Source organism: Herpailurus yagouaroundi, unplaced genomic scaffold (genome assembly GCF_014898765.1).
Source record: "Herpailurus yagouaroundi ecotype Mexico unplaced genomic scaffold, PumYag 164, whole genome shotgun sequence".
Lineage (NCBI taxonomy): Eukaryota > Metazoa > Chordata > Mammalia > Carnivora > Felidae > Herpailurus > Herpailurus yagouaroundi.
In genome coordinates this window covers 30,293,206-30,319,716 of record NW_024412405.1, presented here as the reverse complement: position 1 = coordinate 30,319,716, position 26,511 = coordinate 30,293,206, and the positions used below count along the sequence as shown (strand labels likewise).

Below are 26,511 nucleotides of genomic sequence, written 5' to 3'. Positions count from 1 at the left end.
CTCCACTAACATATGGCATATTCTATAATAAAAGGGTATAATAAATACATAGAAGGCAGTTTGAGAACACATAGGACAGGATCAGACTGCCTGGAGTTTTAAGCAGGGTTCAAAGCCTAGGTTTGGGTTGGGTATGGATGAGGAGTCCAGCAGGCTTGTGGCAGAGGGAGGGAGGGGATCAGTTTCGGGGGAGCTGTGCCCACAACCGTGGTGGGGTGCAGTCACGCTGCTGTCAGCACAGGTGTGGAGGAGCAGTAAGAGGCAAGACAGTTGAGGAGGGATATGCAAGGCCCTGGCAGGAGGTAGGAGTTGCAAGAGAGTCAAGGGCCAGATCATGAGGTGCTTCTTAGTAATAAAGTTTGAATTCTATCATAAAGATAGCAAGTGGCTTAAATTTGGTGGCCTGAAACAACAGAAACTTATTCTCACACTTCTGGAAGCCAGAAGTCCAAAATCAAGGAGTTGGCTGGGCCACATGGCCTCCAGAAGCTCTAGGGGGGAATCCGTTATTGCTTCTGGTGACTTCTGGTGACTCTTGGCATTCTTTGTGTTATGGCTGCAGAAATCCAGTCTCTTCCTTCCTCTTCACGTAGTCCCCTCCTCCATGTCTCTGTCTTCTCCTCCACGTAGTTCTTATAAAGACACTTATCACTGGAATTTAAGGGCCTATGGGACAATCTAGGATGATCTCCTCATCTCGAGGTCCTGTACATAATTACATCTGCAAAGATTTCTTTTCCAAAGCTCTGAGTGTATGTAGCTTTTGGGGGGTATGGGGGTGTGGGTACCATTCACCCTAATTCAGTGAAGAAGCGTTGAAGAAATGAATTTTACAGATTCGGAACTGTGTCTGATAGATCACACTGGGGACCAAGGGGAAGGTAGTTTTATGTTTTACAAATTCTAAAAAAACTACACAAGCATTACCACAGTCACTATTACCATCCCCAGTGAACCAGCATTGAAAACTCTCTAAATTGTTGAAAAGAAAATTAAGCTCTGATTGGTGTATAATTTTTGACATGGTTGAGAATCGCCTTTTGCCGTTTGTCACATAAAGGACATGCCAAGCTGTAGTTCGCAGAGCTTAGGCTCCAGGATTCCAACTTCACCCTCTTTCACCATTCATAGCTGCGGTCCCCAGCAGCAGCTGCCATTGGAGTTTCCTAAGGCACTTCAGAACTGACCTCTGGGCCCCACCTGCAGAGATTCTGAGGCAATTTGCCTGGGGTGCATCTTGGACACTGGGATTGTATAAATCTTCCCAGGTGATTCTACTGTGCAGTCAGAAACTAGAACCACAGTTTCCTACATGAAAATTTTCTTTATGATTAATATTCAACTTGACTCTGAGCACCCTGTGTTTTCACGCATTAGGACTTTCAAACTATCCATCTTCAAAGCACAATTCAGCTGGTAACGAGCTTAATGACTGATGCTTCTTGGTGAGCAGCTCTCACTTGGAAAATGGTACCTCACCTCGTCTGTTTTTATTTTTAGTTATAATAATGAGAGGTTACTTTTTCAACGTTTTTTTTTTTCTTTATTTTTATTTTTGGGACAGAGAGAGACAGAGCATGAACGGGGGAGGGGCAGAGAGAGAGGGAGACACAGAATCAGAAACAGGCTCCAGGCTCTGAGCCATCAGCCCAGAGCCCGACGCGGGGCTCGAACTCACGGACCGCGAGATCGTGACCTGGCTGAAGTCGGACGCTTAACCGACTGCGCCACCCAGGCGCCCCAAGAGGTTACTTTTTCAATATCAAAGATAAATCATTTACCAACTAGCAATTTGAATGTTTTTGTCATCATGGATTTTTGGGGCATTGACTTTGATTTTCTTACATGTTGCCTGAAAATATTTGTTTCGATTACTGAGTTTTGGAGGGCCACTTTAAATTTTGTGCCAGAGGTGAGAGAGGCTCTCACCCTCCTAGCTTCCACTCTGAAGAGTTATTTTCCTGTGGCTGCTATGGCACAGAGTTCGAATCAAAGTGTTGGCGAGGCCACTTTTTCCCTGATGCTCAGGGGAAGAATCTTCCTCGGCTTCTTGTGGCTTCTGGTGGCTGCTGGCTTCCTTGTCTTGTGGCTGTATCCCTGCTTCCCTCTTCACATGGCCTTCTCCTCTGTGTCAGTGTCTTCTCTTTGTCTCTCAGAACACTTGTCAGTGCATTTAGGGACCAGTCAGATAGTCCAGGATGCTCTTCTCTCAAATCCTGAATTCAATGACATCATTGAAGAATTTACTGTTTTTTTCAATCTAAGGTCACATTCATAGGTGTCAGGCATTAAGAAATGGGTATATCTTTTGGGGGTCCACCACTCAACCTACTACAATAACCTTCTTTCCTTATATTATGTCACTCTGTCCTTACAACAAACTGATGCCCAGGGAGGATTTTATTTCCCCCATTTTGTAGATGAAGAAGCTGGCACTCAACAGAGGTTAAATGCATGCGCCTAAGTCATACAGGCTTTTACATCACTGAACCAGGGCTCCTGATTCCTGGCACTGTGTTCTTTGAGCTGTGGAGACGTTATTATCCATTGCTTTCTAACGCTCTGCGAAACCATTCGGGAGATAAACCATTGCTATCCAATCCTAAGGAAAGCTGATTCTAGAACCCACAGATTTTATTTTCTGCTCTTCCCACTGTGCAGTGCTTATTATGTCTCCCAAGTTTTGCTCCAACTGTTGTGCTAGCATCTTTTATTCTGCTTATAAATCGGTGAACAGATAGCTTAACCCACTTCTTGTTCTAAGCCCACAAGTAAAAGCTATGATCTCTTATGACAAAATAGTTCTCCCATATTAAGCAGAGGAAAGCAGTGAATATCTTTTCATCTTAAAGGACAAAGAAGATACAGTGAGATGTACAGTTATCTGACCTGGGACATCTGAGGTCTATATCTCACTAATTGCCTGTTTGATGGGGAGGCAGAATAGCCTTCCTGAAATATTAACGGAGAGTTTGCTTTCCCTTGTGGCTTTAATTCTTAAAATGTAAAAGATGCTGTAACCTTTCTGGCCATCAATGTGGCACGGCAGAGAAGTCCACCTGCCTGCATTGATCACCGGGAAGAAATGGAAATGGCCATGGCTGGAATAGTCCAGGGCAGAAGGGAACATCCATGCTCTGCATTGCAATAGGGTGCCACGCTTATTTAAATTTAAACCGAGGGCTTCGCTGGATAGCCAGCTCTTTCCAGCCTCCGAAACATGGCATTAGTGAAATGTCAGCTTGCGTTAAGATCACCAGTGGCCTTTTCTGTGCACATTCTTCCATGTTTCTGCACAAAGATAGCGGAGCACGGCCATGGCTCTGCTCTGGAGATCGATCCGCCTTCATGTCTGATATTACCTTACATCGCCAGGGCCAGGCGGGTGTGAGAGAGGGGGCACCGGGACCGTGTTTACTCACTGAACCTTGAGGTAGAGCTTTAGCAAGTGGCCGGGTGGCTGTGAGTTGCTGAACTAACTGCAGTTTGGGCCCTTTTTTAGGGTTTGCAGTGATAAGAGCAGATCTCCGAGGAGTTGAATGTCTGCGTGATCTAAAACCAGGGCAGTCAAGCTGAAGAGGATGTGTGCGCTAACCTGTTTGCACTGAATACTCTCCATAAATAATTTACAGCCATGACTGCTAGCTATTATTACAAAAATACCGGATTGCATTTTGACACATGCATCCAGCTTGTAAGTCAATAGATACGTTTCACCTAGTGTGGGCAGACCTGGTGGAAGATACCCGTCCAAGTGTTTTCCAACAATGTAATTTAGCACTCCCCAACCAGGCGGAGGAGAGCTTTCCGGGGAAGCCTGCACCCTCAACCAGACAATAGACTGTCCTTCTAAGCCTTCATTTTATTATTCGTTCGTAGGCTGCTGATTTTCTCCTTCTGCCCTGCGTAACATCCTTGTAAATTTCAAGTCCTTGGCATCTAATGTTAAAGTGAAATTGTTTGGATGAGAAGTATTCTTCTGCTGTTTTATTCAAAGAATATGTCCGAGGGTACTGGACGGTATTTCCTTCAAGATGTACTTGAATCACCAAACAGCATTTTACTATTGGCCCATTTTAACACTCTCCAAACCCCCACCCTAAGTACTAGGGCTTTCTTCAGACTGGCATTTTCCTCAAGGACAAGAGTGTTGCCCCATGAAGACAAAGACCATGATTCTGTAAATTCTCTTTAGGAAGTAAGAAAGCAGTTTCTGTGTTCTGTGGTCTTGAAACTATGTAATAAAGCAGCCTGATGAATATGTAAGAAAGGAACAACAGTAGAGCTCCTTACGATGGTTGCTGAAGTTACATGACTCTTTCAGGTATTTTTTTTTTAAGAGAAAGACCAAGAACACCATTCAGATGTTACCCTGTCTTTTTGACCAATCGATAGCAGAGTTGTAGGGTCTCCCTTATTCTTTGATGAGGTACATTTATATGCAACGAGGGATTGCATGTATATTTAATAAGAAACTCCATTATGTGTACACATGGCGGGAGAAATGGAAAAGAAGATATTTGCGCTGGCTGGGGTAATGCTATAATAAGAAATGCGACTAAAAATTATTTGCTACAGATTTAAAAGGATAATCTTAGGTGGAGGAAAAGGCAGGTAGGAAATGGTGATTCCAGGGAGAAATGGCTTTTAAATATTCACATGCCATAAGTACAAAGCATCTGACAGTGAGCTGTTGATAATGTACACTATTCTCCCAATAGAAATAAACTGAGAAATATTAGCCGTACCTTTTGTTCAAGGCTTATTTTTCAGTAGCAATAGTCCTGGGTTCGATGAGGCATGCATACCTGAAGTTCATCTGAAAGAAATAATTTTTGATTGCATAACATTTTAAATTACCTTAAATCAGCTAGAATGTCTGAGTAATTAATCTATAAACTCCTGCAACGCTGAAACTTAAAAATCCTTGTCAACAAATACCTTACAATAACATTAATACAATTGTAAGAAATATTTTAAAGTGAAGTATGTATTTACTAAGGTTTGTTTGGCCTAATATGCCAATTAAAGAAAATTGTGGCATATAGATAATAGAAGAGAACATCTTCAAATTATTTTGAAAAGAAGGGAATACTAACTCTGGGATTTTTATGTTTATAGATCTACCTCAAGTTCTTGTATTTCTTCCTGGTATCTTACATTCATCTTTACGCTCAATTTCCATCTCCATCTAGCAAAAAGGGCCCCCTTCACCTTAGTATCTGCACAGCTTTCTAGATGCTGCCTTGACTCAGGACACCCCACCCGCCGCCAGTCTCCAGTGCAAACGCGCCTCTCCGGTCACCTTGTCCAGTTGGCCTTAGCTAGTCTCATATCGTGCGGAGACTCCCAGACTCTTCACGGCCTTCCAGCTCTGACTCGTCTTCTGCCAGTGGGAGCATCTTGTTGGCAGTTTGCTCTTTCGCCTGGCTTCAGGGGGTCGGTCTTCACACAGGGGCCCCAAACTTTTCCAGCTTGCCCCCCGTGCCAGCCTGCACAGCTGCTGCCTCTGTATCCTGCCCGCATGTAATGCCCTTCCTTCCTACAAATCTGGCTCCTATAGACATCTGCAACACTTGCCCATTTCACCTCTCCCATGAGGACACTCCTGCTAATTTGATCTCACCTCCATTACAACCCTGAATATACAAATTTGGGTGTTTTTTTTTTTTTAATTTCTGAGCCTTTCTGCTATTGTTTCATCGGCCTGGAATAAGCCCCTCCCTCTTGTTCTCCCCACATGGCAGCTCCTCATTTGTCCCCTAAGATCCATGCTTCAATGTCTCCCTAGGATAAGGGTATTCAAATGGTAGGTGGCTGGTGCCAGGGTATGAAAATTCTTCTCACACAATTATATGTGATCAGTTAAAAGGATTTTTCTTTATTCCAAAAGTATATACTTAATCTTTTTGGGTAGTAACCTTTTATGAAATGAGGGTGATGGTGTAACACTTTTTTATTCAAGTGCCAATTTGAGATAATAAAAACTTGACCACTCATGTAACTCAGCACTTTTTTTTTGTAAATTTTTGCTCCATGCAATCATGAATCTGAAAACCACTTCCCGATGCTGGGAATCCTTAGAGCATACTACAGTAGCCCTTCTCGTCCTGCAGCATTATTACTGACTCATGGGGCGGCGAGTACTTGCATGGTATTCTTCATAGCATCCTCACAACCTGCGTGCTAAATATTCGAGTGAAGGAGATAGCTGGGAAATATTAGCTCTTTATTATACTGAGGATATTAGTCAATTTCCCTTAACAAGTGGCTCTTGATCTGAGTTCCATGGACCCATAGGTGGGTCCATAGAAGGGCTTCAGAGGACCCAAGAACAAAATCTTATGCAAAATTTTGCACACAGAGGATATATGTGCTTATTTTTTTCCGGGGAGAGAGTCTGTCGAATTTTCAAAGAAGTCCTAACTCTCCACACTGCGGGAATTATGGGCTCGCTTAGCATTTTCTGAACGACTGAGATGTGCCAGACTCTGCACTGACACAGGAGCTACAGAAATGCATCCGGTGAGGTCCTTGTCTTCAAAGAACTCATTCATCCTCAGGCTGGCCCGACACAAAGAGGCCAATACCAACCACTAGCGGTAGAGACTGCAATAAATATCGGCAGCTATATGGGAATATATGGGGCGCTGCCTGGTGGTGGGAAAGGCCACCAGAGGAGGTGGCATGTTAGCTTGGCCTTGAAGAATAAACAGTTTGTGATGCAGCAAATGAAAGAGTTGCAAAGGATATTCTAACTATCCAAGTAGGAGTCCAAACTGAGCAAAAGCAAGAACAAAAACCACTAAATGTGCACACACGCCTCTAGGCTATGCAAAGAAACTCGCATGCCCACAATTCCTTCTTTCCTTCCTAATGACATCTGACCTAGTACTAGTCATACTGCATATATTTCACAAGACTTGGGATGTGACCGACTACGGAAAAGGCGTGCCATGACATACTAACAAACTTGGGTGATCAAAAATACTTTTAAGTGTAAGGGCAACGTAAATACTTCTTATACTCTTTCAAGCTAGCTGAAATTAAGAGCTGTCATGGATTTGAGGCCTGTTCTTACAAGTGGCGAGGAAGAGCTATGTACTTAGAAAGACAGGAGGGTATCAGGAAGGATGAAGGCTGGATTCGGCCCCTCAGCCTGGTTTGTGCGGATGCTGCGATGCACAGGGTGGCCAGCAGCCCATCTGGTGGCTTTGTGCAAAACAGAAGGGGAGGCTCTTTCTCTGAGTGGACTCAGCATACGGCCAGGGAACAGGGCTCAGGGAGCCAAATGAGGGCTGGCTTCTAGCCCCGCCCCTCCCCCCCAACCTCTCCGCTGGGTGCCTTTAACCATCAAATCCTATGGGCGGACGGAGACACGACAAATGATTTATCTAACATAACTTTAGCATATGTTTAGCTGCTGGCGTAGAGCTCCTGTTGGGACAGTAAAAAGCTAGAGGAGACCCCCAAACCTTCTCCTTCCTCTTAGGTAAAGTGAGGGTGCAAAGCCCGGAGCAGCAGCAGCAACGTAAAAGCTGCAAGAGTTGCTGCCAAATCTAGAAAGACACTGTCAGGGCTGAGTCATTAAATCTTGCACATTCACGCAGGCGCAATACATTGTGACGAGGATGAAGAGCCAAACTCTTCACATTTTTAGGATGTGAGGCTCCAGAGAACAGCAATTCTAAAAGGAAAAAAGAAATCATTTGGTTTGTCCACTATTTGGAAGGAAAATTTCAGGGTTAACAGCAGACTATGGATTTCCAAGGAGCACAGCATTATATTGGATGAAACATGGTACTCGCTGTGCTCATAATGTAACACTGTTGCTTTTCTTCCTCGCATTTCAACTCTCTCCTCTAATGAGGCTCAGCAAATACAGAGAACTCTAAAGCAGACATGACTTTGATGAGGTCAATATTGAAAACATATTTAATGTATAATATATACAACTTATATAAATATATAAAATCAGATTAAAAAACAGTTCCCTTATGATTCAGCACTGAACAACTAAATAGGAAGAGCACGAGTCTGCCAAAAATATCTCCCTGACTTACTTTATGTAGGTCCTTCCATGTCTTTGTGGTAGATCCTCTGGGAAGGTACTATGCGAACACAGGCCATGCCACCATCCCCAGGCGTCACCCCAAACTGCTCCTACGACACCAAAGGGGGTAGGAGGCCTTCACGTTGTTCTTTACAATCCAGTGCTAACATAGATCAGTTTATTGTGTGTTCTATTTGCCTCCCTAGAAGACACAGAGTTCCCAGCTTCGAGAATTAGAAGAAGGCATACATCAGTATTATTTCAAAACGACAAGAAAATGGGGATCAGGAGCCTGGTGTCCTTACACAGACTGTATACTCTGTATACACAGACTGTATGCAATGTCTTATACTTGTGCCCAGACAGGAAGTGCTCACTTAGTGTTTGCTGAACGAAGAGAGGGAAAGCCCTGGAGGGCGTGATAACTTGTGCATGTCCTAACGAATTTCCTGGTCCGTTTGGAAGACAAGCACATTTTTCATATGTTAAGTTTTTTATATTTATAATTTTTTTAGTGTTTACTTATTTATTTTGAGAGAGAGAGGGAGAGGGAGAGAGAGCAGGGGAGGGGCAGAGAGAGAGGGAGAGAGAGAATCCCAGGCAGGCTCCGCTGTCAGCTGTCAGCGTGGAGCCCGACTCGGGGCTCCATCTCATGAACTATGAGATCATGGCCTGCGCCACAATCAAGACTTGGATGCTTAACCCACTGAGCCGCCCAGGCACCCCTCATATGTTAAATTTAATATCTGTTTTTGTTTTGTTTTGTTTTGTTTTGTTTTTTTACCCCTGTTCCTTTTTCTATTTTTAAATGGGTCATAAGTGATTTGAGCTAGAAATCTGAACGCTTATTCTCAAAGAGTTCTTAACCCGGGGTTGCACATTGTATTCATGGCACTTCTAGAGTTCACCAGTGAATCAGTAATGGTGCCTGCCTAATAAGCACTGAAAGAACGACTTGCAAAAAATGAAACGAAACAAAACCAAACCAAAATCTCTGCATCGGGAGTCAGACCCTCCTGTGATGTTTATGAAACTTCCAGCACAGCTTGGTTTTCAATATTGGAGGGTCATCAAGTAACCCATTTTTCCTTATCTGGGAGCAGCCATCCCCTTCCTACTCCCAGATAATGTGCCTAACTCAGCGTATCTAACTCCTCTGACCCACAATGTCGTTACTGTTTGTATACTAAGGCTTAGCACACACAGCAGACTGCTTTCCACAAAATCAGTGAGCTCGGAGACTCACTGGATTCACCACCTACGTTCCTCAGTATTTTTATTCAGTTTTCCATTTCCTTTTCACCTCATCTTCATGTCCACTTTTCCATCTCGGTAGGTGAGCAGTTAGCAGCACTCTGAAATAAGTAGAAAATCTTTCAGATTCCCCGATTCTCTGTGGGTGGCACAAGAGGGCTGTGTTGCTGGATACAACCCACACTTAATTGCTGCCAAATTCGGAGCCACAGACATGGCCGTGAACATCCATAGGCAGATGTGATGGATAGCTACTCCGGCGGTCTGCTCGCTCATCCATCTCTGTAGGGAAACGACAGTGATCGCTGCAGAGTAGAGCTGACATCAGCAGAAATGACCGCAAGACTCAGATGAAAAGGCAGCAGAATAAGGGATCTGCTCTCTGAGGCCTTTTGTGAATGAAGGCAATTCTAGTCACTTTGGTCCAGACACTTTGCAGATCTCTCAGTGCGAAGAAAATGGCACATCTCTAGGGGTAGGCGGCCATAAAAGTTTAGCAGAGCCAATAGGTCAAGAATATTGATTATCTAACTTTCCTCACGTTCTGAAAGATGGAAATTTAAACTGAGGCAAACTATCTCCACACCAATCCATCGGATGTTTGGGTCTATTTTATGGATTGGAACATTATTATTGAATAAAGCTTCCACTGTGCCTACAGCAAAGCCAATGAAAGTGACACAGCTCTTACCCTCTGGAACATACAACCTTGATATAATTTTGCTTTGAACACAAATTTTAAGTACAAATGTGGGTAGCAGTCTCAGGTAATGTATATGATTAAAAGAGTAACTTTGTAGATAATGGGTTATCTCAAAAGTGTGATTCTATGATGAATGTAATTCTATATGAGGGTGATAGTGGATAGAGGATCTTGTAGTGCCATGTATCATCAATTAACAGTAGAGGTAATATCAACATTACATACATCTTCTACTATTGCAGTGGATTGAATACTGTCCCCCAAAATATATGTCTACCTGGAACCTCAGAATGTGACCTTATTTGGAATATGGATCTTTGCAGGTGCAATTAATATAAAGACCTTGAGATGAGATCATCCTGGATTTAAATGGGTCCTAAATATCTCATATATTTACAAATATATTTATTTTAAAGGAACTGGTTCATAAGATCATGGGGGCTGGCAAGTCCAAGGTCCATAGGCCAAGCTATCAGATTAAAAATTCAGGTAAGAGTTGGTACGATAGTCTTGAATCCACAGGCTAGAAACTCAGGAGAATTTCTGTGCTGCAGTCTGGAGGTCAAATTCCATCTTCTTCAGGAAACTTCAGTCTTTGCTCCTAAGGCCTTAAGCTGATAGGATGAGGCCCACCCTTATTATGGAGGATCATCTGCTTTATTTAAAGTCAACTGATGGTTAATCACATCTTTAAAAAAAACCTTCATAGCAACCACTGCAGTAGTGTTTGACCAAACAACTGCTCACCATAGTGTAGCCAAGTTGACACATAAAATTCACCACTGCAGATGTCTGTCAGACATCTTGAACTTAACAGAACCCCTGTCAGTCCTCTAAAATAAGCTTCCCCTCAACACTTTCTAACATCTGTCAAAAATATTGAAAAAAATATTGAAGTCATCTTAGGTTTCGTTCTTCCTTCATCATTATAAATATAGATATTTATCAACAGGTTGCATATTTATAGCAAGTCTATTACCTATAAGATATTGAAGATCTGACCTCTGCTCACTACCTTCTTGCTATCATAGTAGACAAATCTTCTCTCACCTGGATTTCTTCAGTAGCCTCTTAACGAATCCCTTCTGATCCATTATTGTCACAGAGGCCAGAAATATATATCAATTAAAAATGTCATCTAGAGAGAGAGAGAGAGAGAGAGAGAGAGAGAGAGGTAGGATTCCCTCCAAGTATAAGATCCCACAGTGGCATCCATTGCCATCAGAATAATACCCATCTTCTTCACTCTGGCCTACAAGGCCCCACATGATCTAACTAACTCTTGCCTACTTTTCAAACACAGTTTATACAGTGCTCTCTTACAACCAGGTTGCCCATGCTTTTGGTCTCCTTTCTTTTATTCTTTTTCCTGAACATGGTCTCTAGTCTTTATACTTATTCTTCCCTGTTGCTGGAATTCTTTTTCCTCAAATATCCTTGTGTTTCTTTCTGAGATTTTTGCTTATTCCTTTGATAGAATAGTTATCAGACCAAACTTCCTACCAGAACAAGTATATGAAAGCCAAGGGAGCGGGGACCCAATAATTGAAGGAATAAGAAAACAACCAAGGCAACCAGGACACCAGGAGCCAAGACCACAGAGAGAAGGAAAGTATATGGAAAGAGTATGTATTAGTCTTCTCTGGCTGCCATAACAAAATACTATATACTGAGTGTCTTTTATTTTTTTTAATTTTTTTTTAACTTTTATTTATTTTTGACACAGAGAGAGAGCATGAATGGGGGAGGGTCAGAGAGAGAGGGAGACACAGAATCCGAAACAGGCTCCAGGCTCCGAGCGGTCAGCACAGAGCCCGACACGGGGCTCGAACTCACGGACCGCGAGATCATGACCTGAGCTGAAGTCGGACATTCAACCGACTGAGCCACCCAGGTGACCCGTATACTGAGTGTCTTAAACAACAGAAATCTATTTCTCACTGCTCTGGAGGCAAAGTTTAAGATCAAGGTGAGGACTGATTTGGTTCCTGACAGGACTCTTTTCCTGGCTTGCAGATGGCCACCTTTTCCTTGTGTCCTCACATGGTGGAGAGAGGCGGTGAGGGAGGGAGAGAGAGATATCTTCTTGTAAGGTCACAAATCCTATCAGATTAAAGGTCAACCCTTATGAAATCATTTAATGTTGATTACATCCTGAAAGTCCTATCTTCATATATAGTCACTTTGGGGGTTAGAGCTACAATATATGCATTTGGAGAGGACACAGTTCAGACCATAGCAGAAGGCATTATTTTCTAGTGGTTTCCCCTTGAGACATTTGCTCATTTGTGGCACGAGTTCACAAGTCTGGGTAAAAAGCAGTGGCTTGAAGCATTCAGCAGCCCTCATGAGAATTGGGAAACAAAAACTGTAGTTCATCGCTGCTAAGGCTGACAGAAACAAGGGGTGCAGATCTTGGAGATGACAGAACTTCAGAGATGTGAGCTCAACTTGCTTGGCTACTTTCTTCCAGGTTTTTCAATTGCAGTAGTGGAAAGCTGTAGAAGCCAAAAATAAAATGCCAGCAAGACTGTGAAAATCTGAGTAGGCCCTTAGTTTCACAGTCCTGGGGAGACCAAATTTGTTCTGGGGACCTGCCAAGGTGGTGGATCCCTATTAAGCACTTCATTCTTTCAATGGAAACCCCTAAAAGGCTATGCCTAAAAGCGAAGGCAAAGCAAAACTGGACCAGCCCCCATAAAGCCTGAACTCTGGCCTCAATCATCTCAACCCTTTATCGGATCAAGGTGGCCTGTTCCTACTGCAAACACCTTGTGTTTTTGTTTTTTTTTTTAATTGTAGAATACCAGAAGACTTGTAATGAAAAATAGCCTCCGCTATATTTTTTGCTATGCACAGGACATCATCCCAGAGGCCACCACTGTTAGCCCTTTTAGGTATTTAATATTTACCCTTATATATATCTGTAAGCAACATGCTCATATTGCTAATTCTTTATCAGTTATCGACTTAACTTCCTGTTGTGGTAGCTGAAGAGTTTTTGGACTTCACACACAAATCTTTCTCACAGATTTGTGATGTTTCGGTTAAAATCCATAGACAATGTTTACATTATCATGAAATGTGAATACCGCTCTTTCCAGAGTCAAGGAGTATAACTGGATAATGTTTCTTTCTAGTTCAACTTTTATTTTTCCTTGAGTAACAAGTGCATCATTTTTTTTTTTCGGTTTTCTATAAATACAACACGTTTATTGTTTTAAATTTTTTTAAATTTACATTTATTTGTTTTTGAGATACAGAATGAGGAAGAGCATGAGCCGAGGAGGGGCAGAGAGAGGAGACACAGAATCTGAAGCAGGCTCCAGGCTCCGTCCGAGCAAGCATTCAGCACAGAGCCCGATGTGGGGCTAAAACTCACGAACCGTGAGATCATGACCAGAGCCGAAGTCAGACACTTAACCGACTGAGCCACCCAGGAGCCCCCAACACATTTATTTTGACCAGATCCCCCAATATATCTTTCTAATATGCACTAATATATTCTCAGAACAGCCAAAAGACAATGTATTATTTCCATTCTTCCCTTTGGAGATGACCTCACTCGCACAGCCTTATGGTTTCGTCTCATTGCTATCTGGCCTTGCTGCAAAGCTGTCGATTTCTTCTGTGAAATTCTGATGATCATCTTTTTTTTTTTTTTTTTAGTATTTTTAATGTTTTTTTAATTTATTTTTGACACAGAGACAGAGAGAGACAGAGCATGAGCGGGGGAGGGGCAGAGAGAGAGGGAGACACAGAATTCAAAGCAGGCTCCAGGCTCTGAGCTGTCAGCACGGGGCTTGAACTCACGGACCGCGAGATCATGACCTGAACTGAAGTCAGACGCTCAACCAACTGAGCCACCCAGACGTCCCAAAATTCTGATGACCGTCTTAATGTGTGATCCTGATGTACTTCTTCACTTTCTTGGAGCACATGGTCAGTGTTTTACTAAGAAAAATCCTGTTACACGTAAAATCATCTTTAGATCACTCTCGGACACGATTGGTTTAACAATTCTAATATGGGGATCATTTTCCATCAGAGTCCTAAAAGCATTGTACTTTCGTCTATTGGGTTCCTGTGTTGCTATTGAGAAGTTGATGCAGCATTGTTCTTGATCCTTTCCATATAATTTTCATCACCTCTGTCTGTCTCTGTCTCTCTGTCTCTCTCCCTCCCTACTTGAAATATCACTCTATTCCAGGGTTCTAAAGCTCCATAGTGCTGGGCCTTGGTTAAGTTTGTGGTTGTTGATTTTCTTTTTCACATTTTGTATTGGAGAACTGGTAGACCATTTCAATTTAGAAACTCATGTTTAACAGTATGGAGAAAATTTTTTATTTATTATTTAATTGACAATTTCTTTTCCTCAGTGTTTTTGATTTTGCTTATCCTGGACCTCCTCTATATAACCTGTTACTACTCTTCTAATTTCTGATTTTCTTAGCTAATTTCTCATAGTTTTGGTTTGTTTGGCTTCTTTATGCACTCTGAGTGATAGCCTTGTATTTATCTTCTAACTCTCATGGTCCATTTGCCATTTGGGCTATTTGATTTTTAATTTCCACGAGCTCTTTCTGGATATCTAGGAGTTTTATTTCATGAGAGTAATACGTACTTATCTCTGTGAGGACATTAACTTAAGTTTCTTCTTATCTCAATATGCATTGTCCAGATTTCTTTGTTCTGCTTATTTGTTCTTATGTTGTCTTTGTTCATTTTTTGCCTTTTCATTTTGGAGGCGATCCTTGGTAGCCATTTGTTCATACTTCATAGACAGAGCTACAGAGCTGATTGGGAACACTGCTTGCATGAGTGAGTCTGGCCAACGTCCTTCTGTGGTGACTAGGCTGCAGCTTGACTTTCTCATGTTGACAGTTCCCACTCATCAGTATCTAGAAGCACTGTCTTTGTGGAATTTCAAGATCTCCAGGAAAAATCCAAGAATGAGAGGTGGAGGGGAGGAAACGGTGTATGTCTAACCACAGGGAATCTGGGAACAGGACTGGGGAACAGGGTGGGGGAGGGGCACCCACCCGAGACTGTATGGAAATCCACTTTTCCACCTCTCAGCTCCCAGCTTCACCCTGCCCGCATCCGCGCCCCCACGCCTACGGTGTTTTACTAGCTGGATTTATTCAATGACTTAGCTTTCAGTTTGTGTCTCAGGATGGCAGAGAGAAGTAGTGACTCGGTTCCACGGGGCAGGGGTGGTGAGCCAGAGAAGCAAATCCTCTGTCTATAGACTTTCAGTCAACCTTGGTTTTTTTTTCATCTGTCTCACTCTTCTACTTTCCTAAGACTGGGTGTCTCCAGGGCCTGTTCTGTGGGGTATGTTGGTTTTGTTTCCTTTCTATTCTTTCTATTCTATTCTGTTCTATTCTATATTTATAAAATCTCTCCTAGCCACTATTCATGGATTTTTAACAGGTTTTCTTGTAAAACCTGCATGCATTGTGGATATTTGCCTCTTTTTATCTTTCAAAAATCTCTTGAAATTTCCTGTCCTCTACTGCCTCTTGTCCCATTCTCTTTGTCTTTGTGGCTCTGTTCCTTCTTAAAACAATACTATTACTGTCATGTGAGGTCTGTTCTACAAAGGAGAGAAAATAAAACTGTCTCATCAACCCGTCATTTCTCCCATTCACCGTATCCTTATAATAATATCTGTGAAACATCACGAGGCAACTACGTTCAAAGGAAGGACCTTGAGTTTAGGGTTAAACCTACCTGTTTCAAACACCAGCTCTGTTACTTAGTGAGTGTGTGGCTTTTCCCCCCACCCCACTCAACTCTCCTGCCGTGTCAAGCCAAGATGCCTAGGAACACACTGGCTGAAAAGCATCCATCAAGTTGGTAATTAGAAGGTCTTCAGTGACCTCGACCAGAGTAGTTTCATAGAGTGGCAAGTGCAAAAGTCGGGCTGCACTGGGATTTATCCATTAATTATGCTTCCGTCTGCCGTGTGTGGCTTCTCAGGCACAGTTTCTAGTAAAGCTGTGAGTTACCTGCACCTTTTGGTCTCTGCTTACTTTGCCAGCTGCTTTAGCACTTTAAATGTGCTGCCACGTGTATGCATGCTTTTCCTTCAAGGCTCATATAAGCCAGCTGTTGCAACAAGCTTCAAATGCTCCCTGCAAACTGGCAGGAGTCTGAATGCCCTCGCAGCTCCAAAGGGACCGGGTACAAGCAGTGTAGCAGGAAAATTGCTTTGGGAAGGCAACGTAGAAGAGAGGGTCTGAGGACGGAGCATCTCAGCATAGGAAAAAAATGCCCCCTTGCCAATCATATACTTGGAGAAAAAATATGGAGCAAGAGAGAAGAGGAAGAAGCCCCTCTTAGTCTTTTTGGCAAGCGAGGCTGCGAGCCCCATGTAATTAGTGCCGGTCTTCCGTCAGGACTCTAACCCTAGCGAAGCTGCTGGTGAAAGAGATGTGTGGCCAACGGAGGGCAGAAACCGGGAAAGCAGATCGCTTAGGATTTCTTGCACCTAACTCTTCTGCAGCAGGCGATCTCTTCCCACACGGAAGTGCGCTTCTGACCTTCAGAGAAAGAAATTCTGTAAGGGACCATTTCCAGAAGGCTTAGATTGCAGTTTTACAAACACTCCCAGGCCTCCTTCCTGGGGCCCTAAGTTTTCGACAGTGTTTTGTTACCTCAATTGCAATGTTGTTTGTTTGTTTGATGGTTTTACTACACAACCCATTTTCGTAAACGGCAGCCCAGCTGCACACACTGGTGGAAAACGAGCTGAAACAAAAATGCCATTACTTATTCTGTTCGGAAAAGAACTGAAAATTCTGGGGACCGGGGAACAGTAAAATGAGAAGCTAAAAAAATACTTTTTAAGCATAGAAGTTCAATGCCAATGTTGGGATCTTTGTATCCGAGGAATAATTCCTATAAATCTTTCTTGTCTTATAGAGCAAGGACTCGTATATAATGTGATCTAATTGAAGTTTATTCTACTGACTTTTAAAAATAATTCTTAATATTGCTTATACAATTCTCCTAGAATGTGCTCATTTTAATCATCCGTCAGCATTTTATTATATTATAATCCTTAATTGATTGACGTTTAATCACAGTCTTTGTATTTTACTATCCCTTGTCTCATAAGAGGCAATTTTCTCTTTACTGTAGTTTAACAGCTGATGAAAAAGATTTAAGGAAACCTATAAACTTAAGATTGGTTAATGGTCCCTTATAAAAGAATATTACACTTCGAGGATCCATTGCACAGATGTGATACTCAATTGTAGAAATGTGCATGGGGTTTATTAAATTACAGCACAAATCTTCGGTCTTCTGAGTTATTGTCCATGTTGGTATTGTTAGGCAAATGGGGAGACACATTATTGCTTCCAGTTGTTCACATTACTGTGGTGTCCTGCCGGCGGAGACAGCTGGCGCAGCGCCGTGGGCGGACGCAGAGAGCCTCAGCAGCTGCCGAGAACAGGGCCTGGGTGAAGGTCCAGCGCCGCTGAGTCAGGGCTGGGTGGCTCCTCGAAGGTGTCCAGGACGTGGAAAATAAATACACCCACCAAACTGGCTGTCAGAGGGGGAAGGAGGGGGGGAGCAGAGAGAGGGAGAGAATACTTTGTATGTGAATTTATCTTTCCGGATTATTTCTGGATTTTAAGACTCCGTGGAGGGCCCTGAATACCTTGGAGAACTAATTGCTAAAAAATGGCCTCTGGACTTCTTTAATGGGCAGGACCTTAGCTGTTGTTTTTTATCCAAGTTAAGGTGGTATTGGGTTTTTTGTTTTTGTTTTTGTTTGCTTTTGGTACTTGTGGTAGTGCTATATATATTTGAATGTACAGGAAGATAACAGGCAGGTGGAAACAGCTTGGACTTTGGGGGTCTGACCCCCCCCCCCCCACCAATTATCTCTGTGATATTGGATAACCTATCCAACTTCCCGGAGCCTCATTTTTTTCTCCTCTGAGATGTGGGTAATGATGTCTATCCTTCAAGGATTCGAAGTAATAGATATAAGTGCTTAGCACAGTGTGTTGGAGTCAGTAAGTTCACAGTAACTGATAGCTATTTTATTAGTGCTGGGATTGTGATTTCTAGATAAAACCAAAGTTCGTTACAGTTTACATAGAGATCTGAGAGAAGATTTCTCACACCCACATCTTTAAAAATACTGTCTCAGAGTTCCGCCTGAAAGCAGAAGCGCTTGGTGGCCTAGGTTAGGTTCTTGAGTCACGTGATGGTTTAAATCTATCCGGTCTCTGGCAAGTTTAACTTTTCCTCAAGCCTTAGTTTTCTCATCTGTAGAATGGGAATATAATATCACTACCCAATAAAATTGTTCTGAAAATTAATCAAGTTCATGTAAGTATGTTATTTAGCATAGTATGTACCAAACAATTAGCATTTAATAAACATTAGCTTCCATTCTCCACACAGTTGTATTTTGCGTTTGGAATGTCAGTTTATGAATTGGGTTCCTAACAGTAAGATATCTAAACCTTACCCCATTATGTCTGTTGGTAATTGCATTGTCTAAGGCCTGTTTGTATTGAAAGTCTATCTAGATGCCCTCTGCTTAGTCTGTTCTCCAGGTGGCCTGAAAATTTTAGCTGTTTTTTAAAAAAAAATGAGGCATGATTGTTGTTATCTAATAAATACTCACTCATCTAGCATTTATTGACCGAATGATTAGAAACAGGGCTGGGTTCGCAGCGCACAAGAATGAATATGACAAAACCCCTTCCTTCAAGGAATATATGGTCCAGTAGGGGGAGAATCCCATGTACGTAATTAAAGGTGCAAAATGTCATTGCTATGTAAGATGCTTATGTAGGCTACCATAGCGTCTAGGAATAAAATTGAAGTCCACATAGGCTGGAGTGGACAAACAGGAAATTCATGTGTTCAGTCACTATTTGTTAAGTGCCTACTATGTGCCAGACGCTATCGGTCTGAAGGATCCCCCTCCAGGAAGTTCTGTTCCCACCGTCCCATTGAGATCATCTGAGTAAGGTCACTCTCAATACCTCCTTGCCCAACATAACGGGAAGCATGCATTTGATAAAGTTGAGCACTCCTTCCTTTGGGGAACTTTCTTTTCTAGAATGCTCTTACCCGGTGGGTAGTACTTTTTTTTTTTAAGGTTTATTTATTTTTGAGAGAGAGAGTGTGCAAGTGGGGGAGGGTCAGAAAGAGGGGCACAGAGGATGCAGAGCAGGCTCTGAGCTGTCAGCACAGAGCCTGATGAGGGGCTAGAACTCACGAACTGTGAGATGATGACCTGAGCCGAAGTTGGACGCTTAGCCGACTGAGCCACCCAGGTGCCCGTGGTGGGTAGTGCTTTTCAGCTTCCTCTGAAGCCTTCTGGGCCTCTGCTCCATCTCTAAATGATTGACAACTGCAGCTATTGCTATTTGACATGATCAGTGCCTGTATTTGTTTACTTGTTTAGCACTCCCTCCCTTTACCCCTGTCTTCCTTGTCCTTAGAATATTGCCTGGCACATACCAGCTCAGTAAATCTTGGTTGACTTTATTTAAAAAGAGAGAGAGAGAGAGAGAGAGAGAGAGAGAGAGAGAGAGACAGCTCACTGTTTGAGGAGTCAGTTACATATATAGGTAATTATAATACAACAATTGCAGTAAATTGCAGCTACTCGGGGAAACGCTCTGAGCTGCGGCTAAACGGAGGCTTCGGTGTGGAGCTGGGTGAGGGTTTGCAGTCCAAGGGAGCATGCAGGAAGCAGGACCAGCGTGGCCCATCGGAGGGAAAGCGCGGGAAGGTAGGCACGGCAGCCACGCGGGCCACATGTTTCTTATTAAAATTTGTATTTAATTCTTATGTTCTTCTCGAATCTATTTCGGGTGGTGTCCACTGACAGGAACTGTAGACGCCACCATGAGAAGTTCACGGGCGCACCTCGCGAAGCGCTCTGAGCTGAGCACGTGTTAAGTCCCCGAGGCCAGTGCGCGCAGGCGCGTGCGCGCGCAGGCGCATCCGCGTCGCACGCGCGGGCTTCGGCTTTGCCTTCTCCCGCCGCCAGCCGCTGCCCTCTCTGCAGAAGACAAGGTGATGGCCAAGACCTCGCCTCCTTTCCCTTGCCCGCAAACATTTCACCGCTAAACTGCTCTCCGTCTCTGTGAGTTAAGGATGAGGAACGAAAAAGAAAGCGGTAGAAACAACCTGGCCTCTCTAGTCACTTTGTTTGAAAGATCAATCAGTTCCCTATGAGAAATTTTCTGGGATGGGAACCAACGTAGCTGACATCCAAAAGCAGCGTCTCCACTACGGGCTCTGACGGCGATGCCCCATTAGCTGTCAGCAGTAATCACCCTTACATCCTCTTTCCAGGCCTCCCGCTATGAGGGGACGCCATTACACTCTCCCTGTCTAGTTGCAAAGCACTCGACGACAGACACACAAACAGACCAAGCCGAGCGGCGCTGCGAGCACGTCCCTGGCACAGGGGCCTCTCCGGCAGGTGTGCACTAACTCACCTGCGCGGCACTTGGCACCGGCCATCGGGACCCGTCCCCGGGCACCCCCTTGAGGAATTTGTCTCCCCCTAGATGTGAACAGGACAGCAAGCCGCTGCTGCAAAGGCGGGGGTCTCTCGATTAGCTAATGGCGGGAGTATCTGCTACCTCGGCTTCTGTTTAGGAGGCTGGCCAGCATTCTGAAGGAAGGCTTCCCTGCCCTGGCCCTTTTCAGGAATGCGCTGGTTCGAAAAACACACATAGACATGCACACGAGGTTTGCTTCTGATGCTTTTTGCTTCTCCCCTTTAAATATTTCAGTGACTTAGCAAAGTATTCATTCATAATGAACCCCCTCAAGGAAGCACAGAAAAGCTCAGAACATATTGGGTTAACTATTTTTCCTCAGGCTTTTGATTTATGGAATGTATCTCCACTCGTCATTTTCAAATGAGAGCGGCTATGGCTTTGCACTGAGCCTTGAGCATTAACTCCTTATTAAAAAGGACTTGCAGGTACCCCTGGGCTCAAGGAGGGCCTCGGGCCAGGGTAATTAAAACATAGCCTTGAACAACATGGCCGTATACTATGTGTCCCCGTGATGAGAGATTATCAATTTCTTTTAATTAAGAGAAAGGTGCCCACTTCTAAAATAAGAAATTGCCTCAGACTCCACGTTTCATCAAGAGGATGACTGTCAAAGGGGTTAATTTTCTGCTGGAAAACTCCTATTCATTCTTCAATGCCCTTTTCTGTTTGCGAAGAAATAGGTCTCATTTGTGAAGTCTTGCCGGGACAGAGTTTGTCACTTTCAGTTTTACTCCTATTAAATCCCTCTCATAAATGTCTTTGCAATTTTCACCAACTGTGTAGACATATTCTCCCTCTCCCTCCAAATACTCTCTTTCTCATTTGTTTTGAAAGAGGCAACACTTCCGGTCCTTCTTGCGTCTCTCATCTTTGAAACATGAAAACAGAGCAAGTGCTTCACAAAGAACAGTCTAAGGGTGATGATTACTGGGGCCATGAAAGGGAGCGGCGGGGCCGGGAGGAAAAGGAGAAAGCATCACCCGATAAAACCTTGCAGCTGTTTCTAACATCAACAAAATTGTCGTGTGCAAGTGGGTGAAAAGCGACAATCATTCATTTCTTTAATAAAAAGCCAAAACTAAAGATTCTTTTGTAATGTTGAAACTACTTATCCCGAAACGTGGGCTCAAGGTTATGTTGGCAATGCCGTGCCAACCACGGACAGCACGCGTATGAGCACAGTCTGGCTCACAGGTTGCAGCGTAAAGGCACTAACTCACTGTTCCGGCTTCACCCTCGCTCAGCCCCTTGATTGCTAGCGCCACGTGTGGGCACCACGGAGCAGAGAGGACGAAGGTCCCTGGAAAGACAGTGTGCCCTGCCACCCCAAGCCCACCCAGCCGCTGTCAGGCTTGGGATCTGTCCGATCTTGCCTACCTCCCCGGCTCGTTTCTCTGCATGGAAATGTCTTCCCAACCTTGTCTAAAATCCCGCTTGTGAGACAAGGTCCAAATGTCCCTGACAGCTCTTTGTCCTCTGCGTTCTTTTAGGACCTTTGTTAAGATTCACTGACATCAGGGGCACCTGGGTGGCTCAGTAGATTAAGCGTCCAACTCGATTTCGGCTCTGGTCATGATCTTGGGGTTTGTGGGTTGGAGCCCTTGCATTGGGCTCTGAGTTGACGGTGTGGAGCCTGCTTGGGATTCTCTCCCTCTCTCTCTCTCTGCCCCTCCCCCACTTGCGCTTGCTCGCTCTTTCTCAAAAGAAATAAACTTAAAACAAAGAGATTCAACATCCTCAAATATCGGCATGCATCCAAATCACCCGGAGGGTGTGTTAAAACAGACTTCTGGGCTCCATCCCTAGAGTTTCTGATTCAGTTGGTCTGCCGTGGGGCCCACAAATCTACATTGTAACCAGTTGCCAGGTGCTGCTGGTCTGGGGACCACACGCTCATATTTGGCGCTGTGCATAGCTTATCTGTAGATCTCCAGAACAGGCACGGTCAATAACCCTTTTATTAATGATAGTAATAACAGTCACTTTGACTTCCTTACCAAGCTAATCTAATGAACATCTGCCTGATGTCAGTGGGAAGAAGTGGCTTATCCACACACCCCCTCACATAAAACTTTCATAAACTTGTAGAACTAAAGAGCTTGAAGTGTCCTTCAAGATTGTCTAGTTCAATCCGAACATTTTATAAATGAAGACGCTGAGGCTGTCTGTCTTAGCTCGGCTTTTTCCTTTCCAGTTACACTCTAATTTCCGAGGTCTGGCTTCTTATACCAGCTAAGTCTCTATGTTTCCCTCTAAAACACAGAAAAGCCGTGATAAGTTTTGGAGGTTTCCTATTGGGATATGTGGAGTGGTTTAAAATGATAAACGTTACACAGAGCAAAACGTGTTGTGACATTTGTTGCATCAGCTATATATTTACATTTTTTCCCTTGTCACTAATTTCACATGCCTAGGAACCATTCCAAATCTGGACCACAGAAAGTGAAAAATATACCTAATTACTTCTGCTTAAGCTATTTACATTTGTCTTGCAACAGTGCAACATTCTCCTTGCAAAAATGAGGATGACACAAAAGATAACTTGCAAACCCTATTAGCGGGTCCCGTTGACCTCCAACTCTAAAATAAACTAGATGGCATATTTTAATATAGGTCTCTTATTAAAAATTTTCAAATGCGACAACAACCATTAACATGTCCATGGGTCAGTCTGTCTCCCCCAAATGGTCTTGTGATATCGATCCCCATCCCCACCCTGACTCTCACCATTAACTTTCATGCTGCTAATTCAACAGCTCAGACAGCTATTTATCTAGTGTCTATGGTACGCTGGGCTCTGTTTTAGGTATTACAGATCTAGTAGCCAAACAAGATAGGTTTAAGGTCTTGCCTTTGAGAAGCTCTGGTCTGGTGTGGGCTGGTGTAGTGTGATAAGCACTCTGAAAAAACCAAGCAGAGATGGTAATAAAGGGGGCAGGCCATTTTACATAGAGGGTCAAAGAGATGACATTTGAGCCTGGCCTGACCTGACCTGTATGAGGTGGAGAAGGTATGTGGAACCTTGGCTGAGGGAACAAGAGCAGGTACGATAACCCTGAGGTGGGAATTAACCTGTCATTTTCAAGGAATGGCAAGAAAGCCAGTGTGGATGGAGAAGAGGGAGGGAGGAGGAGGAAGAAGGCACCTCTGTGGAAGGGCCAGGCAGGATCAAGTCATTGGGTAAAATAAGGTAGGCCAGAGTCCTCACGGAAATGGCAAGCCTTTGAAGGGTTCTAGCGGGAAAGTCATGTAAACTAACTTGTTTTATAAAGTTCCCTCTGGTGGCTGTGTGGAGGGAGCATCGACTAGACGAGATACCAGTCATGGGAAAGAGTATCAGGAGGGAGGTTAGCCAGGAGGCTGCTGTGGTAACCCTGGAGGGAGAAGACGGTGGCCTGAACCAAGTGCCAGAGTGGGAGACATGACTGACAGTGACCGGTGGGTGATGTATTTTGAAGGCATTTCAGCTGGAGAGAAAGGTCAGAGCACTGGATTGAGCTACAGTGGAGAGAAGCTGGTTTCAGGACAGGTGTAGACAAGGAAAAGGGGTAAGAGCTCTGTGGGTGCCAGGGAAGAGGGGATGAAATGAAAGGCCAGCGTTTCAAGTTGGGAGCAAACCACGAGCTACCAGATGGGCTGATGGACTGAGAACAATGCAGGGATCAATTGTGGGACTAACGTAAGTGATGAAGATGAATGGCAAATATAATAAGAGTGAAGGATAACAGACGATAGCCAGAGAGTAGACTAGTACCGTTTGATTTTAGAGGCGTGACAGTTCAGAGTAGCTGGTTCTGTCTTTATTTGTAAATGTCCACCCCCCACTCTATACAGTAGTTTGTGTAGAAAGAAAGGCCACCTAGATCCCCGTTGGTGTAAAGTTTGTGCCTCCTGACCTGTGCTTCACTTCTCACTCCCCAGTTTTAAACTCCTGACCTGAGGTTTTCAGTCTTTTGGCTCATCACCCATTTATGCCTCCATCCAAGCACCTTCAGTTTGGTGGCTGGTGAGTTTCTTTCTAGTCTGGGAGCCTAAGTCTCCTGTTAACTGCTGTGCTCTTTCCTCTATGGTGCCGTGACCTCTCTCTGGCTTGACCGGATCCCCAGTACCCCTCATTCCCAGGTTATCTCCCACAGGCCTACCTCTGATGGGGCTCCTACGCAGATAACCACAGGGTACAGTGTGTGACTATGGTCGTGGACTGTAGATGCGGATTGCAGGGCAAAGCCACTAGAGAACAGGAAGGTAAGAACTTGTGGAGCTAGGAGCATGGATGAATGTGATTTTCGGGTTAGCACCACTACTATAGTGGGCCTTCCTCACTTCCTCTCAACGCTCCAATCTTTCCCTGGGAAGTTGCTTTTTCTTAGAAAGGTGATTATCAAACATGTCTCTTCTTCAGTCTTCAAGAACTCCTGCTTCTTCTGATTCTCAGCTGATAACTTCACATATTATGTAATGGGAGGAAATAGAAAATCAGAGACAACTACCTCATCTTGTCAACGGCAAATCTATCAACGGACCTTAATCTTTGGGCACTTCCTCTCACCTCCGTCCTCTAATGATGTTGCTAAATGTGCATCCACCACCACTCATACTGCTCTTGGCCTCACCTTCCTTCACAATCAAACTAGATAGTCCACACTCATCCCCCTTTCTCCACCCCCCACTCACCCCTTTTCCATCCCCACTCACCCCTTCTCCACCCCTCATTCACCCCTCACTCCACTGCAGTCCTGCTTCGGACCCCACAGGACATTGAATGTATGTAAACCTCCAATATAGAGCCAACTTTTAGGCTCTTAATTTTATGCAGGGCTTCTCTTAGTGTTTAATTCATTCCTTGGGACTTCTGGTGTAGCTGAGAGGGAGTAAGCCTACTATAGTCTATCTTTCCTACTAACTATGACTAAAGTCTCCATTCCAAATGCAAAATGCAAGTGTGTAAGGACTCTGAAAAAGAAACAAAAGTAGACAGACCAGGGAGAGGAGTCAAAACAAACAAAAAAGGATCCATATGGACAGTGAGTGTGTCTTTTGTTGTTATTTCCTCTTTCCCTTCATGGACTTGAACCAAAGACAGTCCTCCAGTGGGCCTGACACAGCAGCACCATGGATATGTCACATTCTGAGATAAATTTTGTCTTTCTGGCCCAAACACTGAGATATAGCCTTTTGTGAGCCAAACAATATGGGGGGAATTTTTTTTTTCTCTGACGGTTTCACGAGGCTGGGCTCTGGTGGAGCCCGTGTGTGGGCCGCACAATATATGTGAACTCTGATAGAAACCATGTCCTCTGGATTGAGGAATTGGGCAAAGGGGCCCCTGCAGTTGGGAGAGTACTGAGGGGAACTCTGTTTTCTTTATCTTTTTCTCCCCAATTTGTCTGGGGTAGCTACAGTCATGGGAATTATGCAGTGATAGTGCGGGCAGCTAAAACTCCAAGATAAACTCCATCTTTGTGGCAAGAGAACCAGAGTAAGGGGTACCTTCCAAATGGAGAGTATGAGAGAAATTCTGAGGATGAGACATTTGGAGAAGGGTTTCTCCTAATTCTGTGAATGAATAACTTTCAGGTTTGCTCTTGGGCTGTGCTTAAGAGAGACCCAAAGGAGCACAGCAAAAGCTCTGAGAACTGAGCTTTGATGGAAACCATCACCCAGGTCTCAGACTACCTGTGCGGCACATGCTCACAGCAGACCCAAAGTAGCATATCAACAGCTTTGACAACTTAGCTGGTATTGGAACCATCGCTCCCAGAAGGTGCGACAGAAATTGCAACCTGAGAGCAACTGGCTTGAAGGCTTCTCAAACAAACAGATAATAAACATTCCTCAAAAAATCTTGAAGGATTTTAACAGGATCTAGAATCTAAACACCATCTTAAAAGTGTCCATGATATAATAAAAAATATTCAATTTACAGAGAACTAGGAAAGTGTGAG

General features: G+C 43.8%; 1 pseudogene; it reads right to left on the bottom strand.

Annotated features, from left to right (window-relative positions):
• Positions 1 to 20,640: 20,640 nt before the first annotated feature.
• Positions 20,641 to 26,511, bottom strand: part of LOC121037898 (40S ribosomal protein S4-like) — a 33,164-nt pseudogene continuing 27,293 nt past the window's right edge.